The following is a 27,466-nucleotide window of genomic DNA, read 5'->3' as shown; positions in this document are numbered from 1 at the left end:
TTAGTAGCCAGAAGCTGCTGGAGTCTCTTCGCAGATTCCAAGCAACATAAAGGCATTGACCTCTGTTAAACTCCTGACCAGCTCAGCCAGTGAATAAAGTAAACAAAAATCCCACAACTAAAGCTTGATTTTATGCCCCAGCTGTGGAACAGGATGTGGATATTTTAAAACAAACAAACCAACAACAAAATGCAACCACTGCCACCAAGTCCCAAGCACCAGGGTGTGGCCCCCCTCACCCAGAGCAGCACTAGTCCTTCCCAAAATGCTCCTGCAATAAATCCTGGATGAAACATGACTCAGAGCTCCTGGACTGGGTTAGAGCTGAGCTGGAGTCCACTTGGCATTAATTAAAAGTCCCGATTCAGGTGGTATATATAGAGGGACTTAGCATGGGTCGGTGCAGCAGCTCATAACCTTGAGTGCACTGGGCACTGTCCTGATTCTTTGTGGTGAAAGAAGGAAGGAGGGGGTTAAAATGATTGAGCACCTCCATAGGTCAGGCCCCCTCACCTACCTTATTGTGGTTCATCTCTGCTACAAGCCTATGAAGTGAGGATTATTGTTCCCATTTTGCAGGAACAAAATGAGGAAACTGAGTCCCAAAGAAGCAAAGTAACTTGAGGAGAGTCATCCAGTAAGTTCTTGGCAGAGCCTGGAATAAAACCCAGATCCCCTTGGCAATTGCCCAATAAGGATGGACCAGGAATTCCCTGGTGTGGAGGATGCATCCCTGGAATCTTCTACATTAGGAATTCTCAAACCTGATCTTTACCCAAAAGTTCAAGTACCACAACCTGACCCTGTGTCTAAGAGGGTTTCTGAGTAGTATTTTTTAATTTTATTAAAGATTTTATTTATTTATTCATGAGAGACAGAGAGATAGAAGCAGAGACACAGGCAGAGGGAGAAGCAGGCTCCCCTCAGGGAGCCCAATGTGGACTTGATCCTGGCCTGGGATCAAGCCCTAAGCCGAAGGTATAAATAATAGTGAAAGGGAATATAAGGGAAGGGAGAAGAAATGTGTGGGAAATATCAGAAAGGGAGACAGAACATTAAGACTCCTAACTCTGGGAAACGAACTAGGGGTGGTGGAAGGGGAGGAGGGCGGGGGGTGGGGGTGAATGGGTGACAGACACTGAGGGGGGCACTTGATGGGATGAGCACTGGGTGTTATTCTGTATGTTGGCAAATTGAACACCAATAAAAAATAAATTTATTATTTAAAAAAAACAAAAACGAAGGTATAGATGCTCTGCTGCTGAGCTACCCAAGTGTCCCTCTGAGTAGTTTAAAGAAAAGGTGAGGTGTTTTTTTTTTTTTAAATAACACTTTTGCTCCTAGTGCATCTATGTCACCACAGCAGCCCTAACCCCAACTCTCCATGGAGTCTTAGGAGATGAAGAGGGCGAAGGTGATCCCATCTTGTCTCTGAATCTTGTCACCAGATAGCACAGGAGCCAGACTTTCCTGGCCTGATCCTAAATGGCCACAGCTCCCACCACAGCAGGCTTTATTTTAGCCTGGAAGGTTATGGGGTTAGAAGATAATGGGCAAATATTTTAGGACCAATGCCTCATAAAAGATCAGGGAGGCCTAGGAGACCATTTCCCTAAATCTAATCTCTCCCTAGTTGGACTACAGTCAATCTTCAGGACCATGCTGGTTGACATTAAGAGGGCTGTTTACTGTAAACTTTATCAAGTTCTCAACCCAATGTTAAAATCAGGAGAAAATGCTTTTTGAAAAAAAAAAAGTGCATGTCATGAGGAGATCACTTCAAAATTAACAGTATATTTTAAGGCATTCAAATAATTTGTCTCTTCTAAAGCTTCATGTCTTAATCAACTATTATAAAATCTCCCCTCTTTAGAATCTTGGCAGGATATTTATTTATTTATTTATTTATTTATTTATTTATTTTATTTATTTATTTTTTATTTATGATAGGCACACAGTGAGAGAGAGAGGCAGAGACATAGGCAGAGGGAGAAGCAGGCTCCATGCACTGGGAGCCCGACATGGGATTCGATCCCGGGTCCCCAGGATCGCTCCCTGAGCCAAAGGCAGGGGCCAAACTGCTGCGCCACCCAGGGATCCCTTGGCAGGATTTTTAGATTGGGCACTGATTCATTTTGGGGCAGAAGGAAATTGGGAGAGAGTTCTTTCTGAAGAGAAGGAACAGAGGTGAGATATAAAAATGTAACCCTCCCCGTAGGCCTTGGCTCCCACAGCTGAGCTGTTAGTTCTATAAGCAGGGTTCTGCTTCATTAGACAATGACCCCTTAATTTTGGCTCTAATTTCATTTTGGTCATAATTATCTGTTATTATAACAATCTTATTACCACAATACAAAGCTCTAGAGGATAGGGAAAATAGAAAAATCACCACTGATCCTTATCACCAGCTCCTAACAACACTTTAGGGTTTTGTTGTGTGTGTGTGTGTGTGTGTGTGTGTGTTTTCCTGTAAGTCTTTTTCCCTCTGTATGAATGTTATTCATCCATCCAACAATGATTTATTGACTAACTGCTATGTGTCAGATCCTGAGTTCTCCATTGTTGTAGCCATTGTGCCAACACAATCTTTTCCCTCATTCTCACTGAAGAGTATAAACATATGCTTATATTTCTAGCATCACAAAGAAAAAGATGACATAAAAACCCTTAAAATTAAACTCTATTTTCAAAGCCCAAGGTGATGTTCCAGGAGCGCCGTGGGAAATCCTCAGAGTGGGAAGTGACTCTCTGGGTCTAAACTCTAGGTTGTTTTCTTATTCATTTGTGCCCAGGATAGGGGGCTGCCTCACCTGGCTGGTGAGCCTGGCTGGTCACTTGTCTCTAGGCAGATCCATCAGTCCCCAGTGCGTGGGCCCTAGACAGGAAGAGAAATCTCCTCCCTGAGAGGAGCAGGCCCTTCTACTCCACACCTCCTGCACCTTCGCACCTCCACAGACCTGGCTCTTGGACAACCTGGAGGCCTTGGATACTCTGTCCCAGGGAAAGAGCACAAAACCTCTAGACCATCTGTTCTGCTCCTCAGGCCCTTGAAACAAGATAGCAGCCCCCAGCTGGCCCATCTTGCCCTCTGTGACAGTCAGCTTGGAGTCCCTGGCCCCCTGGGCCACCCACCCCAGAAAGTATAAATGCAGGGACCACCAATCCTCCCGGGATCCCACCCCCAGCCCTGGATGTGTGTGTCTTCATGACACCTGACAGGAATCCAGCACTCTCCTCATGCCTCTCCTCCTCCCCCATATCAGGGCTCTAAGCTGCTCTCCTGTGCTCATCAGCTCCCCTACCCAAAGCACAGGAAGGAAATTGAGCTGATAGAAAATGGGGAGACAATGAGTCCAGCAGACTTCCTGGAGGCCTCCTCCTAATGCAGTGGGGTTTACTAAACATGAGGAGCTCTGAGGAAATGGGGCATTCACCTCCTTCCCCATGGCTCATTCACCTCAACTCCCACCATGGTCTTTGTACTTGGAGTGAAAGCAGCACACATGAAGACAGAAACAATATTCATATGATAATAAAAACAGTCAAAATCTCTTAATGATGACAATTAGCCAGATCCTTTATGTTGTCCTTTATGTGGATCACCTCATTGAATTCTTAGTTATTGTCTCCATTTTAAACATGAGGAAATTTAAGCTCAGAGAGGTTCTTGACTTGCCCAAGGTTGCACAGCTAGTAGGTGGAGAAGGGGGAATTGGACTCAGGCAATCTCACTCCAGTGCATGATTCCTGAACACTGTCCTACACCACTTCCATGTCAGGTACATGGTACCTACTATGTGCCATGCACTATGCTGGAGCCTTTATATAGGTTTCTTTAATCCCAAAACAACCCCATGAGGGAGATTGTATCAAATGACAGTAAGTTTTTCTGGAGTTAAGTGGACTTTGCCTACAGTCTTTATTTTTTTAAGGTTTTTTATGTATTTATTTGACAAAGATCACAAGCAGGGTAACCAGAATGGCAGAGGGTGAGACAGCAGTAGGTTCTCTGCTCAGCATGGGGCTCGATCCCAGGGCCCCAGGATCATGACCTGAACCAAAGGCAGATGCTTAACCTACTGAGCCACCCAGGCGCCCAGCCTACAGTCTTTGAAATTCAGTTAAAGAAGTCACCTCTGATTTTGTGCATTCCCCCTTTGCCTTAATGTGCCACGTTGCAAAAAACATGAATTTTAAAAAATATTTTATTTATTTAATTAATTATTTAAAAACAGCATGAGTGCAGGTGGGGAATGGCAGAGGGAGAAGGAGAATCTCAAGCACACTCCTTGCCATGCCTAACCTGCTGATCCCACAACCCTGAGATCATGAACTGAGCCGAAATCAAGAGTCAGACACTTAACGGACTGAGCCATCCAGGCTCCCCTGCAAAGAGTATGAATTTAAAGGGGAACAGACCTGCATTCAAATCCCAGTTCTTTCACATAGCAGCTTTGTAATCTCAAGGCCCAGTTTATTCATACATAAAACAGAAGTCCATAGAACTTCCCAGTAGGGTTGGGAGGAGAGGTAGTTAAGTAAGATAATGCAACATGACACCTGACATTAGTGTCCAGTGAATGGCACGCTTATTAGTAATAAATGGTAAGTATCAGAACCACACTGCATACTTAGGGCTTCTTGGCTTGGCTGCAGAAGCTCAGCAACTTGGGCACATGGTGTGTTAAAAGGGAATTTAGTGGTATTTTCCAACATCCCTCATTTAAGTGGGAAACGTAAATGAGGCTTTGCCCCTTGTCAACTTGCTAGTTTGAGCACCTTGAGTCATACTACACATTCATAACACAAGGATAACGTATTTACTCACCTGAACCATATGCTTCCCCACACTTCTCCTTCTCACTCTTCCTAATTTCCACATAACAAAATGTTATTTTCTCTGTGGAGAAACTCTCAAGAGGAAAGCAAGACAACTGGCTCAGCCACATATCCTAGGGATATTTGCATTTTTAAAAAAGTGTAAACTTTTGGGCTTGGGCATGGTGGGAATTTTTTTTAACATTTTAATTTTAAGTAATCTCTATATCCAATGTGGAGCTTGAACTCACAAACCTGAGATCAATGGTCGCGTGTCCCGCTGACTAAACCAGCCAGGTGCCCTGGGAACATTACAATTGCAGATGGTGGCAATGAAAAAAGCAAAATTTTTTCGTTCCATCTAATCCTACTTATAACTCAGTTTGGCCTTACAAGTATCTCCTAACTGTAGTAAAAGGCAAGAATGCTGCGTCTGGCATCAGGAAACCTGCTTTTTATTCTTATTTTTTTAAGATTTTATTTATTTATTTCAGAGAAAGTGTGCACAAGGAGGCAGAGAGGCAGGCAAAGGGAGAGGGAGAAGCTGGCTCCGTGTTGAGCAGAGAGCCTGACACGGGGCTCAATCCCAGGATCCCAGGATCATGACCTGAGCTGAAGGCAGATGCTTAACCAGCTGAGCCACCCACGTGCCCCAGGAAACCTGCTGTTCAGATTATGCCTTGTCAACCATTAGCTCTTTGATTCTAGGAGCCTCAGTTTTCCTATCTGTAAAATGAGAAAAGTGCCTAGCTGCTAGTGCTGTTGTGAAGTTTTTTTTTTTTTTAAGATTTTATTTATTTATTCATGAGATACACAGAGAGGGAGAGAGAGGCAGAGACACAGGCAGAGGGAGAAGCAGGCTCCATGCAGGGAACCCGATGTGGGACTTGATCCCAGGACTCCACGATCACGCCCCGGGCTGAAGGCAGGTGCTAAACCGCTGAGCCACACAGGGATCCCCTGTTGTGAAGCTTATATAAGATATTGGACACAAAAGCGCCTTGAAAATCCTAGATAGCCATAAGATACGAGATATTATTGTGGATCACAATAATTAAATTCTAAATTGTCATTGATAACCATAATACTAACGGTAAGCTCAAGTTGCATTTAATTTCTGGTAAAAAGCTTTTCAGAACGACATCCAGCTTTGGTCTGTGTCATATAGTTTACTGGTAAATACTTGTGTATGCATGGCAAGTGACATTCCAGATGTGTCTAAGCCAATAGGAATACAAGACATCATTCCAATGTCTGATTCCTCCTCTCTGAAAAATGTTGTCCTGTTGTAAGTAATGGCACACACTTGACATATATGAAGAATGGTAAAGAAGCCAGTGTGGCCAGAGCGGAGTGAGCCAGGGAGATGGTTGGAGGGAATGGGCTCAGAGAAGCAGTAAGCGACAAGGGCCTGTGGCATCATGGAGGGGGGGAAAGCCACCAGAGGGCTGTGAGCAGAGCATGATGTGACCCAGCTTAGGTCTGACTGGATTCATCCTTATGGAAGCAGGGAAGCCAATGAGGAGAACATAGTCTCTACAAGAAGCATGGTTTGGAGCAAGGAGTTAGTGATGGAGGTGGTAAGTGACAGGAGTCTGAATAGAAGGAAGGATGTGTAGGAGAGAATGATGTCAAGGATGAGCCCAGGTTTTGGCCTGAGCAACTGGAAAGAGCACAGTGGAGCAGGTCATGGAGAGACCATGTGTTCTGCTTTAAAAATATTTTTTAAAAGTATACTTTTGAGTTTTACTAAGAAATTTTTTTAGTAAAAAATTTTTAAATTTTTAGTAATCTTTTTTTAAAGATTTTATTTAGTTATTTATTTGACACAGAGAGAGAGAATGCACAAGCAGGGGGAGCAGCAGGCAGAGGGAGAGGGAGAGGGAGAAGCAGGCTCCCTGCAGAAGAGAGAGCCCAACACAGGGCTCTACCCCAGGACCCTGGTATTATGACCTGAGCTGGAGGCAGACGCTCAACTGCCTAAGCCATCCAGGTGCTCCTCCATATATTTTTTTTTTTTAAAGAAAAGGCCCCCATATACCTAACACACATTATACTTTTCAAAGTGATTTCTCATCCCTGACCTCATTTGATCCTTAAAGCAACCTCATGAAATTGCTATCATTCTCCACTATATTAGTGAGAATTTGAGCAGAGAAGTGGCATCATTGTAGTTGAGAGAGAAGAAGGGATTTGTGATAGAAATAAGACTTCGTGATGTGTGAACTGCCAGAGAAGTGTGCATCAAGTTTTGTGCATCAGGTTGATATGGGTCAATGGACCCATATCAGTGGACCCAACAAATGGACAAGCTGGACATGAAGTGATATGAACAAGAACAAACCAGAACCCACATGGAAAATCTAGACCCCATGTAGATCAACTGGAACCCACATCTGTCATGGATGACCTGTAGGAGAAGCTGTGTCCTTTGCATGCAAATGCATACACTCTGGCCAGGACTTGACAAAGCTACAGGAGGATCTAGTAGGAGCTGAAGGTGCTACAGGCTCAGCTCCACCAACTAGCTGAACTAGTACATCAGCAGCAACATGCCTGTGCTGCCACAGTGCCTGCTACAGCTTGCAAATGGTTTCTGCTCCACTTCCACCTTCCAAATCTAGCACACATGTGCTCTGTGGCCAATTCTTTTTTTTTTAAGATTTTATTTTTATTTATTCATAGAGACACAGAGAAAGAGAGAGAGGCAGAGACACAGGCAGAGGGAGAAGCAGGCTCCACACAGGGATCCCAACGCGGAACTTGATCCCAGGTCTCCAGGATCACACCCTGGGCTGCAGGCAGTGCTAAACCGCTGAGCCACCGGGGCTGCCCTCTGTGGCCAATTCTAAATGGGATCCACCAGGAAGGGAATTCTGGGAACCAGGATCCCAGCTTAGTTAAATTGACATGGTATAAAGCCACCACACCTACTTTACAAATGAAGAAAATTAGCACCCAGAGAAATCAACTGACTTGCTCATTGCCTTCCAGAACAATGGTAGTAGACATTTTATCAGGACCCAGGTTTGTTGACCCCTTGCCAACTGGCTTTAGTTTGTATTTTTTGAACGTTTGCTATGTGGCAGACACTGAACCATCATATCCAATGCTCACCACAACTCCGTGGAGTAGGTATTATTATGGCCATTTATAGATTAACACGCTGAGGGTCACACAGAAGTCAATGAACCAGTATAACAGAGCTATGGAAAGGGAAAGCTGAAAGTCAGACACTGGCTGGTCAGACCTCAAGCCCCACACTCTTAGCCTCTGGCTATGTGGTCTTTCTTACCACTAATCTACACCCACCCTGTTTCCTAGGGTGGAGTATCAGAACATGGCTCTCAGTAAGAGAGGTGCTGGCACCCCAGTTTCTCTTCTGTAGCCTATTGGTGCTGGTCTGGAGCCACTTCCCTTCCATTCCAGGGCCAGTGTGAGCACATGGTGAAAAGTGCTTTGATTAGTGCAATTGAACTTGCACTGAACATGTACTCCAAACACAATGGGGCGAAAGCACCAGAGCACAGGCTCAGACCTGGAGGAAGACCACCAGTTGTTAGCCACAGGAACCAGAAGCATAAAAGTCAAGCAAGTTCTCCCTCCATGATGAGAAATTTCCCATGATTCTGGAGAGGCCAGAAAATAGAGCTGGGTGGGCATGGGGGAAAGCCTATTGCTTTAGTAATGAAACTGAAGATTTGTGGCTCTGGAGTTAGCAAACAACTCAACGTTCATTTAATTCTCTCTTTTTTAAAGATTTTATTTATTTATTCATGAGAGACACAGAGAGAGAGAGGCAGAGACACAGGCAGAGGGAGAAGCAGGCTTCCTGTGGGGAGCCTGATGCAGGACTCGATCCCAGGACCCCAGGATCATGACCTGAGCTGAAGGCAGATGTTAAACCACTGAGCCACCCACGTGCCCCTCATTTAATGCTTTTGATGATGATGATGATTATCATCATTATAACAGCTATTACTCGCTGCAGTTGCTTATTTTATGCCAAGCACTCTTTTTTTGTTGTTTTTGTTTTTGTTTTAAAGATTTTATTTATTTATTCATGAGAGACACAGAGAGAGAGACAGACACAGGCAGAGGGAGAAACAGGCTCCATGTAGGGAGCCTGATGTGGGACTCAATTCCAGAACTCCAGGATCATGCCCTGGGCTGAAGGCAGGCTCTAAACTGCTGAGCCACCCAGGGATCCCCCCAAGCACTCTTCTAAGCATTTCACATTAATTAACTCAGCTATTCCTCAGAATAAGCATATACAGTAGGGAGTATTATTGTCCCCATTTTACAGATGGGAAAACTGAAGCACAGAAAGTTTAAATAACTAGTCCATAATCATAGGAGTGCAGGGAGTCTGCCTCCAGAATCTAATCTCTCAATCTTTACCCTGGTTCCCAGATAAGGGAACTGGCCCCTCAAAAACTCTTTTTGGGAAGGAATTGGAATGGGAGAGTGGCAGGACTATGTTCCCATTTTGAAAATGAAGAAACTGAGGCTTGGGATGGTTGAATAAGATGTCTAAAGCCTTCCTGGCAAGCCCAGGTTTGAAGCCAGAGCAGTTTGAAGCCAGAGCAGTTGGACTACAAAGTCTATGCTCTTTCCACTCTTGCCCCTCAGCCCTGTTGAGTGGTACATTCAGGACTTGAAACCAAGTCTTTCAATGTATCACTCAAACCCAACCACAGTTTCTTATGATTTGCTAGAAAGACTCATTGCTTTGAATCTCCAAGTGGGAAATTCATTAGTCAAAGTCAGCCTGGAAAAAACAAACAAACAAACAAACAAAAAAACAAAGTAAGCCTGGAAGTCAAAGCCATCTACCTGGTGAGCAGACGGGTCCTCTCACACTTTCAGTCGGCAAAGTACCAACACTGACTTCTCCACCTTGGAAATGGTGTCTCACACCCTGAACCAGAAGAACAAAAATAATCCTATTCTTAAAGGTTAGGCAACCCCAACTCTGGTCTATGGTCATCACCATGGTGACCTCAGTGCTCAGCACTGTGGAGGCAATGGTGTAATCACTTATCCATAATTCAACAAAACTCATTTCCCCAGCATGGGCTTCCTAGGCATCCCCTCCATATAGGTACACTAGGAGGAGGACACACATAAGGGAGCTCACACACAGTTCCTGCCTTCAGTGACTTTACTGAGTAGCTGAAAACTTCTAGTTCCCTTCCTCTCTCCTCCCCACCCCCACCACACACAATTAATGTCAAGAAACACCAACACAGGGACACCTGGTGGCTCAGTGGTTGAGCATCTGCCTTTGGCTCAGGACGTGATCCTAGGGTCCTGGGATCAAGTCCCACATCAGGCTCCCCACAGGGAGCCTGCTTCTCCCTCTGCCTGTGTCTCTGCTTCTCTCTATGTCTCTCGTGAATAAATAAATAAAATCTTTTTAAAAAAAAGAAAAGAAAAGAAACACCATCACAGGAACCAGTGGAAGTTAGTAGGAAAACAGCTGATAAAAATTCCTTTCAACATTTACTCAATTAATAGTAAATATACATTGACTTTCCCTTATTTGTCTACTCTGCTAGGCACTTTGGATGTGAATTACATTTAATCTTCATAACACCCCTGTATGGGAGGTATTATTATCTTTATTTTACAGATAAGGAAACTGAGGAAAAAGGCAGGGAAAATGACTGGCTCAAGATCATCCTGTGAGATAGTGCTAATAATTCTAGCACCCAGATCTAACTTCCAGCTCAGAGTTCTTTTATTTTCTTTCTTTATTTTTTTTAAAGTAAGCTCTATACCCAATGCGGGACTTGAACTCATGATCCTGAGATCAAGATTTGTATGCTCTACCAACGAAGAGAGCCAGGTGCCCTGTTCAGAGTTCTTCTAATCCTATCATACAAGAAAGGGAATTTTAAGATCCTGGAGACCCACCAGCAAAGCCAACACACAGAAAAGAGTCAGAGAGGCAAATCAATGAGAAATGAATTTAAGTTTTTTGCTTGTTTGTTTTTACCTACCAGTGAAAAGCAGATGTGACTAAGACAGCTAGTTACCAGACAATGTGTCATGTTCCCCTTCCATAGTGGAGAGATATTGGAGGGATGTGACTGCCAAGCTACGGTTTCCCTTTCCCCCTGCATCTTGTTATGGCCACATGACTTGCTCCCACCAATAGAATGTGGACAGAAGCAATGTGTATCACTTATGGGTGGGAGTATTTAAGAAGTAGATGTGCCTTCTTTACTCCCATTTCTCCCATCAACTGGAAAGCAGATGAGCCTAATGACACTGGGTTTCCCACAACCCTGCTGGGAACAGAAATAGACATTTGGCTTGATGTGAACAAGAAATAAATTTCCATTCTGTCGGTCCATTATACATTTGTGTGTGTGTGTGTGTGTGTGTGTGTGTGTTGGGGGGGTGTTACTTGTTACAGCACCTAGCATGACCTTAACTAAATATGGTAGATAAGGCCAAAGTGTCAGGCTCTGAGTTATAATGGAATATAATTCAATCCACCTTACAGGTAATCAATAAATCAATCTATATGTACCTGTTTCTTTTTTTTTTAAATTTTTTTATTTATTTATGATAGTCACACACACACAGAGAGAGAGAGAGAGAGAGAGGCAGAGACACAGGCAGAGGGAGAAGCAGGCTCCATGCACCGGGAGCCCGATGTGGGATTCGATCCCGGGTCTCCAGGATCGCGCCCTGGGCCAAAGGCAGGCGCCAAACCGCTGCGCCACCCAGGGATCCCTATGTACCTGTTTCTAATCACAAGTGCATATACGTGAAACAGCCTTGGTCAGAGGAGCAACCTTCACTAGACAGCAACGTGCTCAAGGATAAGAGCTGTTTCACTGCTCTCTGCATCCAGGTCTTGCACAGTGCCTGATTCCCAGTATACATCCAATATGTGTCCAATGAACAGACAACTTCCTAGGTCCTCCTTGCCACTAGAGCATAGTAAACGGATGCAAGACTAAAATTTAGTGGCAAATATCATGGAACCAGAAACAAAGGGAGTATTTCTAGAACATCCAGGAAAGAATCTTAACTAAGCCTTGAGCCTCTCCCCATCAGACAGACCCGACACACATGACAGCAGATAGCAATACGGAAATATTTTGGACTTAAACGACATTACACTTACAGTAAAACAAAAAAAGAAATCCCTTAATACAATATCTTTGTGACAGCCCCGCCAGGGAAGGTATCCTATGGCATGAATTGAAGTGTTTCAATCCTTGTCCTAATCCATGACCAGCCCTCGTATTCCCAAAAGATTTTTCTGCTTAGGAAGTTGTATGGGGAGGGCCTTGACATACCCCGGGGGAAAGCTTATGGTAAATGTTTTAACAGGGTACAGTAGCCAAAATATGATACTTGATGTGGAAGGAAACCCAGATGGTGGCTGAAATGTCAGGAAATACAATTTTCTGTTTTATCTGGGGAAAAAATTTTCCCTAAATTCCAGAACCTACGGTGATCTGGCCTCAAAAAGAAGGAACTTGAAGCCTCAACACAAAAGGATCTCTTTGTATTTGTTTGGGAGGGGGTGCTGGCCCTTTACATCTGGGACCACTCAGCAGCTGGACTAGGTCCCTCTAACTAAGCTCCAGTAAAATTCAAGTGATTCAACTAAGAAAGAGATTCATTCATTTGAAGGCCTGCAGGCTGTTAAATACAGAGGAGATGAGGAAAACCCACACTAGGTGGCAAGTGCTCTGCAGATAGTGCTCCTTTACCATGGGTACTTTGAAGATATTTATCTTCACAACAACTCTGAAAAGCAGGCATCCTTCTACCACCTTAAAAACTCATCCAACTGAGGCATACCAGCCATCCAGCTAGGAAATAGCAAGGTCTGGCTTCAAGTCCAAATCTAGTGGATGCCAGAACCCACAGTGCACCACAGATGTCCCTTAGGCAGTACCCTCCTGACTTCAGATGCAACATGCTTCCCACCACATCACCACTGTCTAGAGCAAAGGGAAAGACATTCTAGCCTTAAAATACACACAGTGCCTCCACATCAGGATTTGGCTTTGCTGAAGGGGCAGGGCTAAAATATCTATAATTTAAAGGGTCAGGAGATATCATAAATACATGATCTCTCAGGAAACCCCTTGGCCCCTTGCTTTGGTGTCTAGTTAATTCAACTGCCATCACCACCAAAGGCAAGAGCATGCATTTCTCCTCTTTTGCCTCTAGCCTTGTGAGCATAGCATTAACTGCTGTTCTGTAACCTTCTTTTACGATGAGGTGCCTGAAATATAACACTCTCAGCAGTTTAGAGCACAAAACTGACTTTAACACATTATGGTACATTTGGGGATTCAAACCTCTTGGAAGTAGGTCAAATGCAGGTACTGAGTCTGCTGTAGAATTCAGCTTGCTGAGTTGGACACATAAAGCTGCGTTTGCATTCCAACCTGATATACCTCTAAGCCCAGCTAGACGATTTCCCCAAGCCCCAATGCTGGGGAGTGCCAAGCTCATTCTGGCTGGAAACCAAGTACAGTCTCCAGAGCTTAGGCCAAAATTGTTTCTTCCAGGACCCCTTGACATGCCTATGTCACCTCCTTTTCCGAGCCTCTCTGAATTCCCCTCTCTCTAGGCCAGCCATTCTTGCTCTTTACCCAAACCTCCTCTCATGGGTTTTCTTTTCCTTTTTCTATCCTTGTCCCATAGAATAATCATTTTAAAAAAATTATATTTCTTAGGCATTGTGCATTTGCAGACACAATAGCGACAGCGTTTAGCATAATTATATCACAGATACAATTTTGACAGCTGCTATATTCCCCTATGGCTGGGATGGCAAATGGGCCTCATCTCTTACACTGACTTTGGTCAGTCTACTTGGGGAGTTGACTTGAAAAAAATCCTAGACTCAGCAGGTAAGTGTGCTGGATAATTAGTGATTTTTGCCACTGACGCTTGTTATGGAGAAAGGATAGTGTGAGAGCACACAGACATATCTGCTTTTCTATATTGTCAATGTCTGTGATAGACTGATAATATCACCTCTACCAATTCCTCCCATCCCTGGGGGCATGGAGATTGAGTCATTTCCCCCCTTGAATCTGGGTTGGCTTTTTGACCAATAGAAAGCAGTGGAAATGACCCTGTGACTTCTAGTCCTTTGAGGTCTTGGAGCCTCTGTGTATCCTCTTGGGGTCCAGCCACCATATAAAGAAATTCAAGTTAGATTGGATGAGTGATGCTGTGGAGAGAGAGAGAAGCCCAATCAGCTCCAGATGCTCCAGCCACCTCAGTACAGCATCAAGCATGGGAGTGAAGCCACCTTGGATTCACAGGCAACACCCTGCTCTTAGCTGAATGCATCCACATGAGTGACCTGGTTAGTACCACATCACCAGACGAATTTTCCAGCAATACCCAGCCAATGCACAGAATCTTGAGAAATAATACAATGTTGTGGGTTTTAGCCACAACATGAGAGGATTCTGTTACACAGCAGTAGATAACACATGCAACACTATTATTTTAATAACTAATTTTCCTAATTTCCACTTTAGACCATCATGTCACCTCCTGCAAAACATCTTCCTTGACCCTTCTCCACCTAAATGGAACTGGCAATTCTCTCTTTTGTGTCCCTTCTGACTCCTAATCTGTCTCCCCTACTGGAGTGTGGACTACTAGAGGCCACTGTCTGCATTTCATTCATATTTATATCACCAGCTGTATAAGAGAAGCAAGCCCCGATATAGTGGTAAGAGCTCATTAAATGTTTAATGAATGAATGAACCAAATTAAAAAATTGACCATTGCACTGTGTTTTCTCTTTGCCTGCAGTACTGTCTCCCCTCCCTCCATGCATTGGCATGTCTCCACCATATCCACAATAGCAATTTCCTCTAACCTTCTGTAGCCTTTTATTCACTGAACATCTCTCCCCATTAGAAAGTAAGTTCATGATGTCAGAGACTTGTTTCACTGCTGTGCCCCAGTACCAAGAACAATGCTTGACCTCTAATAGGTGTTCAATAAATATTTATTGGGTGAATAAATAAATAAATGTATGTATCATAACAAGAACAAATTTTGGCAGTCTTCTCACTTTTGATTTGGGTTGTCCTACATGTCACCTTGAGCCTTTGGGATGGCATGGTTAGTACATACCACATCCAGTTCTTTCTTCCTGCCTGTGCATATAGAAAACTAGGCATCCCAACAATCTTGCCATCAGGTGTGACCACATGTGTAGATCTGGTCAAAGGGCTCTGAGGGGAAGTGACAGCTAGCACTCCTGGGCTGAAGCACAGCTGAGAGGACGTGTTTTCTCCACCAGCTCTTGCCCTGCCTTATGCTGTGATGATGGGGACACCAAATCAAAGGAGTGTGGGATTGCTGAGACACTGTATGGAGAACAGCTGCCCTGGAGAGTCGCCCATAACCACAGGGGACTTTTCATGAGTCAGAAATAAACTTGCGTTAGGTCACTGAGATTTTAGAGTGGGCTGTTAGTACAACAGCCCAGCCCAACCTGATTTTTTAAAAAAGTCTATTTGGTTCAAATTCATTTACATCTGAGAAATAGATGAGGCACATGTGTGGGGAAGAGGGGAAGAATGAGATGTTTCCATCACCCAAATACTAATCTACAATTTCCAAGTATAAGAGTGTCCACTCTGAGCCAGGCATGGTGCCAGGTTCTGGGCTTGGCACTGAGAAAATAGGGATGAATCTGACTCTATTCCACTCCTTGCATAGATCACAGACCAGTAAGAAAGACAGGCATGTTGGGGCACCTGGATGGCTCAGTTGGTTAAGCATACAACTTGATTTCAGCTCACGTCATGATCTCAGGGTTGTGAGATCGAGCCCTCTAATGCACCCTGATTCAGAGCAGAGTCTGCTAAACATTCTTTCCCTCTGCTTCCTCCTCTACACTTCCTCTCACTCGTGCCCCCCCCCAAGTAAATAAATCTTTAAAAAAGAAAGACAGGAATTTACTAAAATATGATGGGATACTGCATAGTTAAAGCTCTTCTATGTACAAAAGGCTCAGGGCACACAGAGGGTGGGACAATTCATTCTGCCTATTTCCATATTCAGGTACCTCTGGGCTCAGCCACACAGGCACCATTCCTAGAATACTCACAGGAGCCAGACCAGGTCAGACTATCTGTGGCAATTAAAGTGGGCAAACAAGGAAAGGGGGCAAAGTTTTCCTTTCTTCCTTACCATGCCTGCTGTTGGCTTCTGCACGCCAGCTCTCCTTTCTCAATGTGGAAGGCCTCCCCTGGCTCTGCAGGCCTTCCCTGAGGCCTGTCTTCTAAACTCAGAGCCCTCAGCTGCTATACTGGTCAGGATTCTCCAGAGAAGCAGGAGGATTGATTGATTGATTGATCGACTGAAAAGAATTGGCTTATGTGATTATGGAGGCAGAGAAGTCCCAAGATCTGTAATCAGGAAGTTGGAAACCCAGGAGAGTCAATGTTGTAGTTGTAGTCCAAGTCTACATGCTTGAATCAAGAGAGCCAACAGTATAACTTCCAGTCTGAAAGTCTGCAGGTTCATGACCCAAGAAGAGCCAATGCTTCAGTTCAAGTCCAAGGGCAGGAAAAGGCCGATGTCCCATTCCAAAGCAGTCAAGCAGAAGGAGTTCCCTCTTATTCAGCTTTTTTGTTGTTGTTCCATTCAGATCCTCCATTGATTGAATAAGGCCCACCCACATTAGAGAGTGCAATCTGCTTTTACTCAGTCTATTGATTCAAATGTTAATCTCATCCAGAAACTGCCTCACAGACAAATCCAGAATAATGTTTGACCAAATGTCTGGGCACCCCATGGCCAGTCAAGTTGACATATAAAATTAACCATCACAGCTGGTGACACCTGTCCAGGCTGCTTTCCCATTGATTCACAGCTAGCTCACTTTTGGAAACAAAAAGGAGAGGAAGAGAATCCAATAAATCAATGCACAATGACAATGAGAGTAAATCTCATTCATTTAGTGGCTACTATAGCCAGGCATGTTAGACACATGCTCCCTAATGTTTGTAACAACTATGCAAGGTGGGAAAATGAGCCCCATTCTCCAGATAAGGAACTTCAAGGTCAGAGAGGTTAAGCACTGGCCCAAAGTCACACTACCAATAAGTCATTGTATCTGCTAGTGGCTCTTAGAGGTCTATAAAAGCGTCTTCTAATTCCTGCCCTGTGGCCAAGATCCTGACTTTAATATCTGTTCTACCTGCTTGGGAGCCCTACGGTTACAGTCTCCCTCCTATGTGTTTGTAATAGCAAAGTGAAAAATCCCAACTACCTGCCCTTTAATAGGAAGAAAAGTATTGGGATGCCTGGGTGGCTCAGTGGTTTCATGTCTGCCTTCAGTCCAGGGCATGATCCCAGGACCTGGGATTGAGGCCCACATTGGGCTCTCTGCATGGAGCCTGCTTCTCCCTCTGCCTAGGTCTGCCTCTTTCTGTGTATCTCAGAAAAGTATTACTTTTATCTAAAAGGATGTGGTCCTGTCAGGAGGACAGCAGCAGAGCATGTAGATCAGGTGATCGCCAGAGTCTCAGGAATCTACGTTCCCTGGCTTCTCCTAGTAGCCTCATCTTGCTACTACTGCAAAGTCACTTAGAGAACAGCTTCTGGCTCTGAAGGTCACCCAAGGAAGACAATTCAGAAGCTGGTACTCTGAGGACATGGTGTCTTCTAGGTCTGTTGCTCTTGAGCCCGGAGCACTCTATCATTTCTCTGCCTAGGTTGGTTTTACAGATTCTTTAGGACCAGGAGGCTGCCACTTCAAACGGCTCCCTAACCCTTATTCACTGGTCACTTCAAGAATGTGACCTGATCGCTTCTTCAATCACAAGCAGTTAAGGAGGAGGTGGTGAAGTCAGCCAGCTGGAGTGCAGGTGCAGGGGCCTCAGAAAAAGTCAGAGGGATTGCTGCCATTGTACCTTTGGGTGCACGACAAGAAGCTAAGGAGTCAAAACACAAGCAAAGGCCAATGTCTTCATCTGTTCACGCTCCTGTAACAGAACATGTATACTTGGTGGCTTATAACAACAAAAGTTTATTTCTCGGAGTTCTGGAGACTGGAAAGTCCAAACTCAAGGCGCTGGTGGATTTGGCATCTGTTGAGCCCACATTCCAGTTCATAGATGGCTATCTTCTTGCTGTGACCTGACATGGTTAAAGGGAAGGACAGGGATCCCTGGGTGGCGCAGCGGTTTGGCGCCTGCCTTTGGCCCAGGGCGTGATCCTGGAGACCCGGGATCGAATCCCACGTCGGGCTCCCGGTGCATGGAGCCTGCTTCTCCCTCTGCCTATGTCTCTGCCTCTCTCTCTCTCTCTGTGTGACTATCATAAATAAAAAAAAATAAAAAAAATAAAAAATAAAGGGAAGGACAGACCTCTCTGGTATCTCTCTTTTAAGGATACTATTTCCAATTCATGAGGGCTTTGCCAAAGGCCCTGCCTCCCAGAGGTCCCACTTCCAAATACCACCACACTGGGGATTAGGTTTTTACATATGATTTTAGGGGGCACAAATATTCAGTCTATAGCAGCCAGAGAGCACAAGATCTTTAGGAACAAAATATTTCTAATTTGTATCTTTTGCTGAGAAACTGTTAACCCAAGAAGGAGGACATTTCCTTGATTACAAAACTAAACTTTATTAGGATAAAGGGCAAGATAAACAGGCCATTCTAAGAGCTAAGTACAAGCCCAGTGTGTGTGTGATTAAAATAGTTCTTACCGGGATGTCTGGGTGGCTCAGTGGTTTAGTGCCTGCCTTTGGCCCATGGCGTGATCCTGGAGTCCCGGGATTGAGTCCCACATCGGGCTCCCTGCATGGAGCCTGCTTCTCCCTCTGCCTATGTCTCTGCCTCTCTCTCTCTGTGTCTCTCATGAATAAATAAATAAAATCTAAATAAATAAATAAACAAACAAACAACAAATAAATAAATAAATAAAATAGTTCTTACCTACAATTACAGTTGGGCCAAGACTGTAAAGAAACTAAATAACCCTTACTCCAAAATCCACACAATACCATGCATCTTCCATTTCATCCACTGTTACCTGTACGGGTGACATGTTTTGTATAAGAAATGCTTATTCTTCCCAACTGAAATATAAGCTCTTGGGATTTCGTAGGGACCTTTTGAGGAAAATCTGTAATCAGTGATTTTTACTCTTTGCTTTTGGCTCCAAACAAAGAAAAAAATAAATATTCATGTTTCCACCAGCAGCAGTAACTCACTGTGGCATAGACACAGAGTTTCACTGCATGGTGGGAGGATGGGGTGAAGACAACGCATATGTGAACTGAAAAAGCCCCGCAAGTGATTTGGATGCACAGTGGCGAGATAATTAGTGTGGGCTTCTACACGACACAGATCCTAATAGGGGACAGCTTTGTCAAGCTTCGTAGACCAGACAGATATCATTTTATTTCTTTTTTTCTAACAAATTAAACAAATTTTCATTAACCAGACAATGAAAAATAAACTTGTATCCCTTTGGACCACTCTATGTTTTCTTTATATCTTTTCTGGAAAATTAGACCAACCAGGAGCTGCATTTGCAAGATGTGGCCTTTGGAATCAGAGAGATCCAGGCTTGAATTCTAGTTCCTCTTGAGGGGGGGCATGAAACCCCTTGAGTGTCACTTCTCTTCATCCTATCAGGATTTGATGTGTCTTATATGCAATAGAGACTCAGTAAATGTTTTCTGGTCTACTGCCCCTCACTGAATGTCACCTCACAAGTACATTTCCAAGAATTGGCCTGCTGTGTATATTTGTCATTTTTAGTATCTGTAGAGTATTCCATTGCAATAATGTCATAATTTGCCCTGCCATTTCTCCAGTGGTGGCAATTTGGATTGTTCCCAGTTTTCCTTTCTTATAAGCTGGACCACTATGAGCATCTTTAGACAGATTCCTTTTTTCTCCTTATTTCCTTGGAGTAAATTCCCAGAAGTAGAATTACTGGATCGAAGAGTAGGAACAGCTTTGTAGCCCTTGTTGTTTATTGCCAGATGAGTTTTCATTTTCTAAGAAGTCTGTCAGCTGGGAGAGCCCAGCATATGTGGTAGATATTATGGATAGTTTCCATCTGTCATTGCTGTTCCTGTCACAAAACCTACTGGAGAAACCATTCCCAGACTCTTAAATCCTGCAATGGGCACTAGGTGGTAGGAAATTCAGACTAAATAGAGAAGAAAGATAAAGAACTGGAATGTGTAAAGAGGCAGGGCTGGGAGAGTGAAGGTTGATCAAGCTCTCTTGGACAGGATGTGACATGACCAAGCACTTTTGTCTGGAAGTAAAGGATTCTGGGAGACAACTCTTCAAATAAATTCATGTTTACTGTTTTACTCTACATACATTTATGAGCACTTACCTAACATGTTTCACCACTAACATTTATGTGGTGTCAGAACCTGTCTTCCCACTCACTTTGAAATGTGAAGACCATGAAGGGTTAAAGTCTGGCCCTGCTGACTAGTGACTTCCCTCCCCTAAGATACTAGAACAGAAAAATCTTGCTTAAGACGCTGAGGAAGCTGGCACCTGGGTGGATCAGTGGTTGAGCATCTGCCTTCGGCTCAGGTTGTGATCCCAGGGTTCTGGGATCAAGTCCCACATCGGGCTCCCTGCAGAGAGCCTGCTTCTCCCTCTGCCTATATCTCTCCCTCTCTCTGTGTATATCTCATGAATAAATAAATAAAATCTTTTAAAAAAGTTGCTGAAGAAAACTCATTGAGTATATGTGTGAATAGAGCCTCAAATCAGAGGCAAAAAGTAAAACTGAGGCACAGAACACATGCAAGAGCTTCCCTGGGATAAGTAACTGAAAGTGCTAGAAGCAAGCATGATGGGAGTATACTTAGATTAAAGGAAGGAACTGGACAGGGTGGGGAAAGGGTGATGACAGTGGTAAACCAAAGAAATTTCCTAAAGCTTTTTTTTTTATTATGCTATTCAAATCTTAAATATCCTTGCCAATGTTATTTTCTGCTTGATCTATTGATAACCAAGAAAGCTGTATTAAAATACTGAAAGATTTGTTAATAACTCTTTATAGATCTAACAAAGAGTTTATGGTTTTTGAAGCTATGCTATTTGCTGAATATGTTTTAGACTGTTATCTTTCTGATAAATTGAAGTTCATAGCATGATGCTCTCTTTCTTCAAGCTTTTTCCCTCAAAGTCTATTTTGATTTACATTGATTTGATTAAATCTGCTTTCTTTTGGTTAATATTTTCCTGGTATAGTCTCCCACTTTAAAGCTTCTCTGTGTTCATACATTATAATTGAATCTCTTATAGAAAGCATGTAGCTAAATTTTGCTTCTTTGTAGTCTGAGAGTCTTTATATTTTAACAGGAGAGTTTAATCCATTTACATTTATTTGGATTACTGATTGATTTGGATTTATTTCTACTCTCTTATTTCTATTTGTCTTTTCTATTCATACCACTTTTATTGTCTCACACTCACCCTTCTTACCTTCTTTGACCTGACTGCATTTTTTTCTCTTATTAATTTCACTTTTCCTTCTACTTGTTTGGAAATTAAACATCCCATTCTACCTTTTTCAACAAAGCTTAAATGGTGTCATTACCTTTTTCTCAAAAAATACCATGAGCTTTGAAGTAGGCAGGGCCAGATCTTCAATCTGATCACCTACTCCTCCAATCTTACATAGTATTTTTGTCCATATTATAATTCTAGTCTCTTTGCCCCAACAGACATTAGACATTACCATTATCTTGGAAATTAAATGTTTTCTTAGTTTTGTCTACAAATCTACCAAAATCTTTATTCACCATATCTTTCTTCAAAAACATCAGCTGCTCCCAACCATATCCATGCAATTCCATTCCCTTTATAGCCTGTCTTCTTTTAATTACCCAAACACTTGACCCACCCACTGTATGGAAATATATATATTTCCATACAGGTATGGAAGGAATATTTGTTTTTTGTTTTTTTTTTTGGAAGGAATATTTGTATAACTTCCCAGTTCACCATGGTGAAAATTTTAACAATTTTTCACTCCCACCTTGTGACAGGAACATACATGTTTTATCTTCCACCAGTCATGGCATTCTTATTGCTAGCGATCAGATCAAAAATTTCATATTCACAACTGCTTTCTTGGGACACTCCAGGAACTGACTGCTGAAGGTCAGATTTCCTGAAAAGCAGACTCTGGGATGGACATTAGCACATAATAAACTTACTGGGGGAATACTCTCAGAATAAACACACTGAAGAGCATGAAAAAGCAGAATTGAGCAGAGGGAGAAGTTAGGCTGCTGAAGCACTCACAGCAAAGTTCTCGGCTAATCCCAGGTGGAGCTCTGGAGTGTAGAGACCTTCACAGGGTCTCTCAGGACCCCTCAGGAAGGGGGTGTGACTTTGGATAAGAGCTACTGTTCACATTAAGTTTTAAGTAAAGAAGAAGAAGAGCAAAAAGGGGTGCCTGGGTGGCTCAGTGGTTGAACATTTGCCTTTGGCTCAGGGCATGCTCCCGGGTCCTGGGATCAAGTCCTGCATTGTCTTCCTGCAAGGAGCCTGCTTGCAGGGATCCTGCTTCTCCCTCTGCCTGTGTCTCTGCCTCTTTCTGTGTGTCTCTCATGAATAAATAAATAAATAATTTTTAAAATAAGAGCAATAGGACCCCAGTTTGAGGATGTAGTATGGTCAGGGAAAGATTTCTTTAAGTGAAAAAGATGTTAAGCTAAAGGGGAGGAATTGCAGCGAGAGAATTTTCCAGCCATCAGGAGGGCTATGGCCCACCAGTGGATAGGATGCCCTTTGTTGAGAATTATGGTACTGTAAGAGAACAGCCTTGAAAACTCTGGACCATTTGGGAAACGAGCTCTGTGTATGAGTGCAGATGTGCGTGTTTAAAAGTTACTCATTCAACACTCGTGAGAATGGAGAGGTACTCCTGAAACTCACACAGATGGGGAGATCTTGAAGGGAACCAGACCTAGAAGAGAATTTATGCTTTCAGGAAATTTATAATTTAAAAAACCTGTTGAATTTACTGAATCACTATTTCCCAAACTTATATGACCACTGAACTTTTAATTTTTCTGGAATATCTGTTGATGTGTCTGTCTCATAACCCACAACCCTGAGATCATGACCTGAGCCGAAATTAAGAGTCAGACACTTAGTAGACTGAGCCACCCAGGTGCCAAAAAAGCTTTTTTAAAATCATCCTTCTATTTCATTCAATTTATGTCCTGATTTGTGAATTGGCCATTGGAAGACTGAGCAAAATCTTGAAGTTGTTACTAGGCTAATTATTTCCCAAATTGCCTTGAGGGATGTTATGAGTTGGTCACCTGTGAGGGGACTTAGATGATCTCTAAGTAAATGTTATACTAAGTAGTGGGCCCCTTGATAGGAAGAGAGACCCCAAGTGAGCAGCACAGAGCCTTGCTTGTCCAGACATGGCCTGGACACCTCCCCTTCAGGAGAACGGCTCTGAGGAAGGAGGAAGATGCAGGCTGGACCTGGGTGAGGGGCCTTCTGGAGAGATTGAGGAGCACAAGGGAGGCCAGGATTTGGGGCCAGGGTCTCCCTGGGCTGATGCCTGCCATTACCCTCTCACATAATCCTGGCCCAGGCCAATTTTTAATCTCCCGGAGCTTCTGTCTCGTTTGTAAAATGGAGGAGAGTAATAATCCACACCTCATAGGGTCTCCATGAGAATCAAACAGGAAAACAGGGATGTGAAAAAACTATGTAAACTGTAAAGCACTCCACAAAGAGGGATCTTATGACTTACTTATTCCTTCACAAAGTGCATTTCAAAGAAAGCTAAACAAACTCCCCCAAACTTTCCACTCTCAAGGCTATTTTTATTTTGTGATTTTCCAAGCCTCAAAATGAAATTGAAAAAAAAAAAAAACCTTCAGCGGCTGCTTTTTATATGGTAGTTTATAAGAGTCAGGATGAAATAGAAATCATGATAGCACAAGGCCCCAAGTTTACATTCTCAGAGGGAGGCCGAGGGCTGGGAGCGCTGATGACTTTCTAGAGGGCAGCTGAAATCACTAACGCCAGCCTGGCTCTAACTAGCCTGTGTAGTTTTAAGTGGTCTAATCAGCCCTGCTTTTCACAAACACAAATAAATAAAAATTGACATTACATCGGGCAACAATATGGCATGCCCTGTGCAATTAGAACCAGCTGAGTTTATGCACCCCATGGTTTACAGAGAAGGCAGCCATGCACTGCACTCTGGGGACAGATGTCTATGTGGCTTCTTAACGCACATGTTCCAGAGCAGTGGTTCCCAAACCCTCGGGGGGATGCAGACTTCTTTCAGATGGCTCTGGGTATCCATACGTTGCAATAGCCATGTCAGTAGACTAGCTAAACACTGCTCCCACATATACACAGGCATAATTTTCAAGTGTGCATGCATCTACTGGGGGCTTTGTTCTTCAGGTATTTTCTCAATTAACAGATATGAAATGTACAAGACTGTGACGTTGGGGGGGGGGGTGTCATATTAACCAAGGGTTGTCATGCTCAAAAGGGTTGGAGCTCATTGCCTTCATGTGACAAAAGCCCCAGAATTTATCAAAATCAAATTTAAGAATGCTGTGACACATGGGAAAAAAGGAACAACAGGGGTCTGAGAAAGGCAGGAGACAAAATTTGTTCTAGAAGTTTCAAAGACTAGACCTGCTCTTTGGAGTTAAAAAAGTCTTCTATATTGTTCTTCCTCTCAGGTCATGTCTGGTCCTCCAGCCTTGCCTCCTTCCAGAAGAAGCTCCACACTGCAGCGAAAGCTGTCCCTAAAATGCACATCTGTCACACCCCAGCTCCAGAAACTCCTCACTACCCTGGGCCCCAAATCCAAACTCTTTCAAGTGGCTCGCAAGGCTCTGTGCAAGACGTAAGCCACTCTTCTCAGACCTCACAGCCTGGCCCTTCATAGCTCACACTCTCTACTTAGCCACTCAGCCTCCCTATTTACACCCCTCCCCCCACCTTGGCTTCTTCATTTACACACACTTATACCGTCAGCCTCCAATGCTTGCACCATCCTCACCTTTGCCTGAATAACTGCTTTCCCAATTTCACATCTTGGTGTAGATGTCATTTACTTTGGGAAGGTTCGCCAGAAGCTTTCCTCTCAAAACAAGTCTACGGGGGAAGGGAACTTGTTTAGAACGGAGCCAAGAGGCCAGCAAGGGGAGCTCTCTGCCCCAGCATTTGTCATTAATTGCAGACCCAATAGGAAGACAGGATACCAGCTGCATGCGGTTACCCCTTTAGTATCCCAGCAGGAGGAAGAAAGCTTTTCCTCTTCCCGCTGCAACAGCCCAGCCAATGAGAGCCTGTCACTGCTCAGCCAATGAAAAACCACTATACTTCAAACTCCCAGTTTACTCCAATGGATTTTTTGTTATATAGCAGCCTTTGTAACTTCCTTTCTTTCTCTCTAAATGGGGGTTCCTCTCCTTTGTTCTGAAGATTTGTCTATGATTTTGTCAGAGCTTGCATGTCCTGCATTGTAATTCTCGGCTATTTGGGTATAAAAACTTTTTCGCTCATAGTTAACTGGCAATTTTATTTTTTAAGGTTAAGGGGTCCAAATTAATTAGCCCTCCTATAGATCTAGCTCCCTATTTCGTTGTGTCATGGAAGCATGAAATGTGCCTGATTCCTTAACCACTTCTCTACCCCCAGACCTTAAGCTTCATGAGGGTGAGGTCTGAGCTTTGCTCCCTAGTGTGTCCTTGTGGCAAAAGGTCAATGAATAGTGGCAGAATAAATGTGTTTCAGCGTTTAGCTCCCCTACGTCACTGCACGTAGCCAACCACTTCCTCCTCAAGCCCAATGGTCCTGGGAACTGGTGCTAACTGTTGTTGAAGAACAGAGCAAAAGCCCTCAGAAGGTTTTGGCATTGATTACAGGCTCTTTGAAAAAGATGCTTGAGTTGGGGGAAAAGACAAAAAAAGAAAAGAGCTGACTCAGTGGAAAAGACCAAAAAAAGAGAGGGAGAGAGAGAGTTAAGGTTCTCTCTCTCTCTCTCTCTCTCTCTCCTGAGTCACTCACTGATCAAAAAATCATTGACATTCTCTCTTGAAGTTGTAGGTGCTACTGAAAACAAAATGTTCAAGAGAGGGCAGTAAGTTGCCCCACTTTCCCCAACAAGAGAGGTGCCAGGGCTCAAACAAGAACCCAGGCCTCCCAATGCCATGCTGCCTCCTCTTTGCAGAATGCCATGGTGCTTAGGTCTGTGCGCACACTTTCCTGGAAAAATTGTGCCAACTCTCAAAAGCAGCATGTGTGCCCTTCAGCCGGAAATGGCCTCAGTAAATACGTATTGCTCCTTGACTTGCAAAGCAAATATTTACTCAAAACCCACATAGCATGGAGCATAAATTCCTGACAGCCCTGGGCAGTTTCTAACTCACTTATCGTTTATTTTTAATTTGTTTTTTAGTGTGTATATTTTCTGCATTAGACCTGGAATAAACAGAGTGCAGAGGAGAGGCTGGGGGAATTGAAAAGTGGTTTTTACTAAAAAACTCTAGTCCCTGGGTGTTACCTTTAAATTCTAGTTTCTGACAAGTCCATGAGCAAAACCAATCAAGTTGAAACGGAGTCGGTGCTCTATTTAAGGGTGGTCTTGAGAGCAATGCAACATGCTGAAGAATTAGGGAGACACAAGTGGCTCTCAGTACACACATCAGATTGAGCTCAGGATATCAGGGTTTTGGTTCTGACCCTGTCTCTAACTAGTTGATGACACAGAGCAAGTCACTTAACCTCTCTGAACTTCAATTTCTTCAACTGAATAATGTGACTAATGATGTTCCACCTACTTCACTATATTGACAAAAGACCAGGGGCACCTGGGTTGCTCAGTTGGGTAAGTGTCCAAATCTCAGTTTCTGTTCAGGTCATGATCTTGGGGTCGTGAGATCCACCTCTGTATTAGACTCCATGTAAGGGGGGAGTCTACTTGAGATTCTCTCCCTCTTCCCCTCCCTCCATTCACTCTTTCTCTCTCTCTCTAAAATAAATAAATGTTAGGGGGGAAAAAGACCAACTTGAAGGTGAAGCTCAATATTCATCCACCAAGTATTTAACAACAGGCTACTAGGGGCCTGGCAGTTCTAGGAACTGAGAAGACAGCAGCAAACAAAATGAAATGTGGGTAGTTGTTCTCATGGAGTTTGCACTCAGTGTGGGGCAGATAGATGATAAACACAACATAAGTAATAGGCCTGATGCTAAGCAATAAGAGGAACAATCATCATGATAAGGAAATAGAGGATGATGGGGTGGGTTGCCATTTCATAAAGGGAGGACAGTAAGAGGCTCTGATAAGGTGAGTCCTGAAGGAGGTGAGGGAAGAGAATCCCAGACAGGAGAGAGAGTAGAAACAAGTCTCTGGTGGCAATGCTTGGAGTGTTCAAGTAGGAAGACAAAGGCTGCTGGAGCAGAAAGAGAGTGAAGAGGGATAGCAGGTGGGATCAAGGGGGAAGGATGGGGTTCCCAAAATTTAACGTACATAAGCATCCCTGGGGGTACTGGGAAAGGTTATCCAGAGAATCCCCCCACCTTGTAATAAATGGCAGCCCAGAATCTTGCATGTGCAAAGGATTCCCCAC

The 27,466-nt window shown here is 43.6% G+C and overlaps 1 protein-coding gene across 3 annotated transcripts in view; it reads right to left on the bottom strand.

Annotated features, from left to right (window-relative positions):
* The window catches only part of PGM1 (phosphoglucomutase 1), a 157,434-nt gene that overhangs the window by 29,712 nt on the left and 100,256 nt on the right, over positions 1 to 27,466 (bottom strand). The gene's annotated exons all lie outside the window — the stretch shown is intronic.

This window comes from Canis aureus, chromosome 3 (genome assembly GCF_053574225.1).
Source record: "Canis aureus isolate CA01 chromosome 3, VMU_Caureus_v.1.0, whole genome shotgun sequence".
Classification (NCBI taxonomy): Eukaryota; Metazoa; Chordata; class Mammalia; order Carnivora; family Canidae; genus Canis; species Canis aureus.
This window is presented reverse-complemented; position numbering and strand designations above follow the sequence as displayed.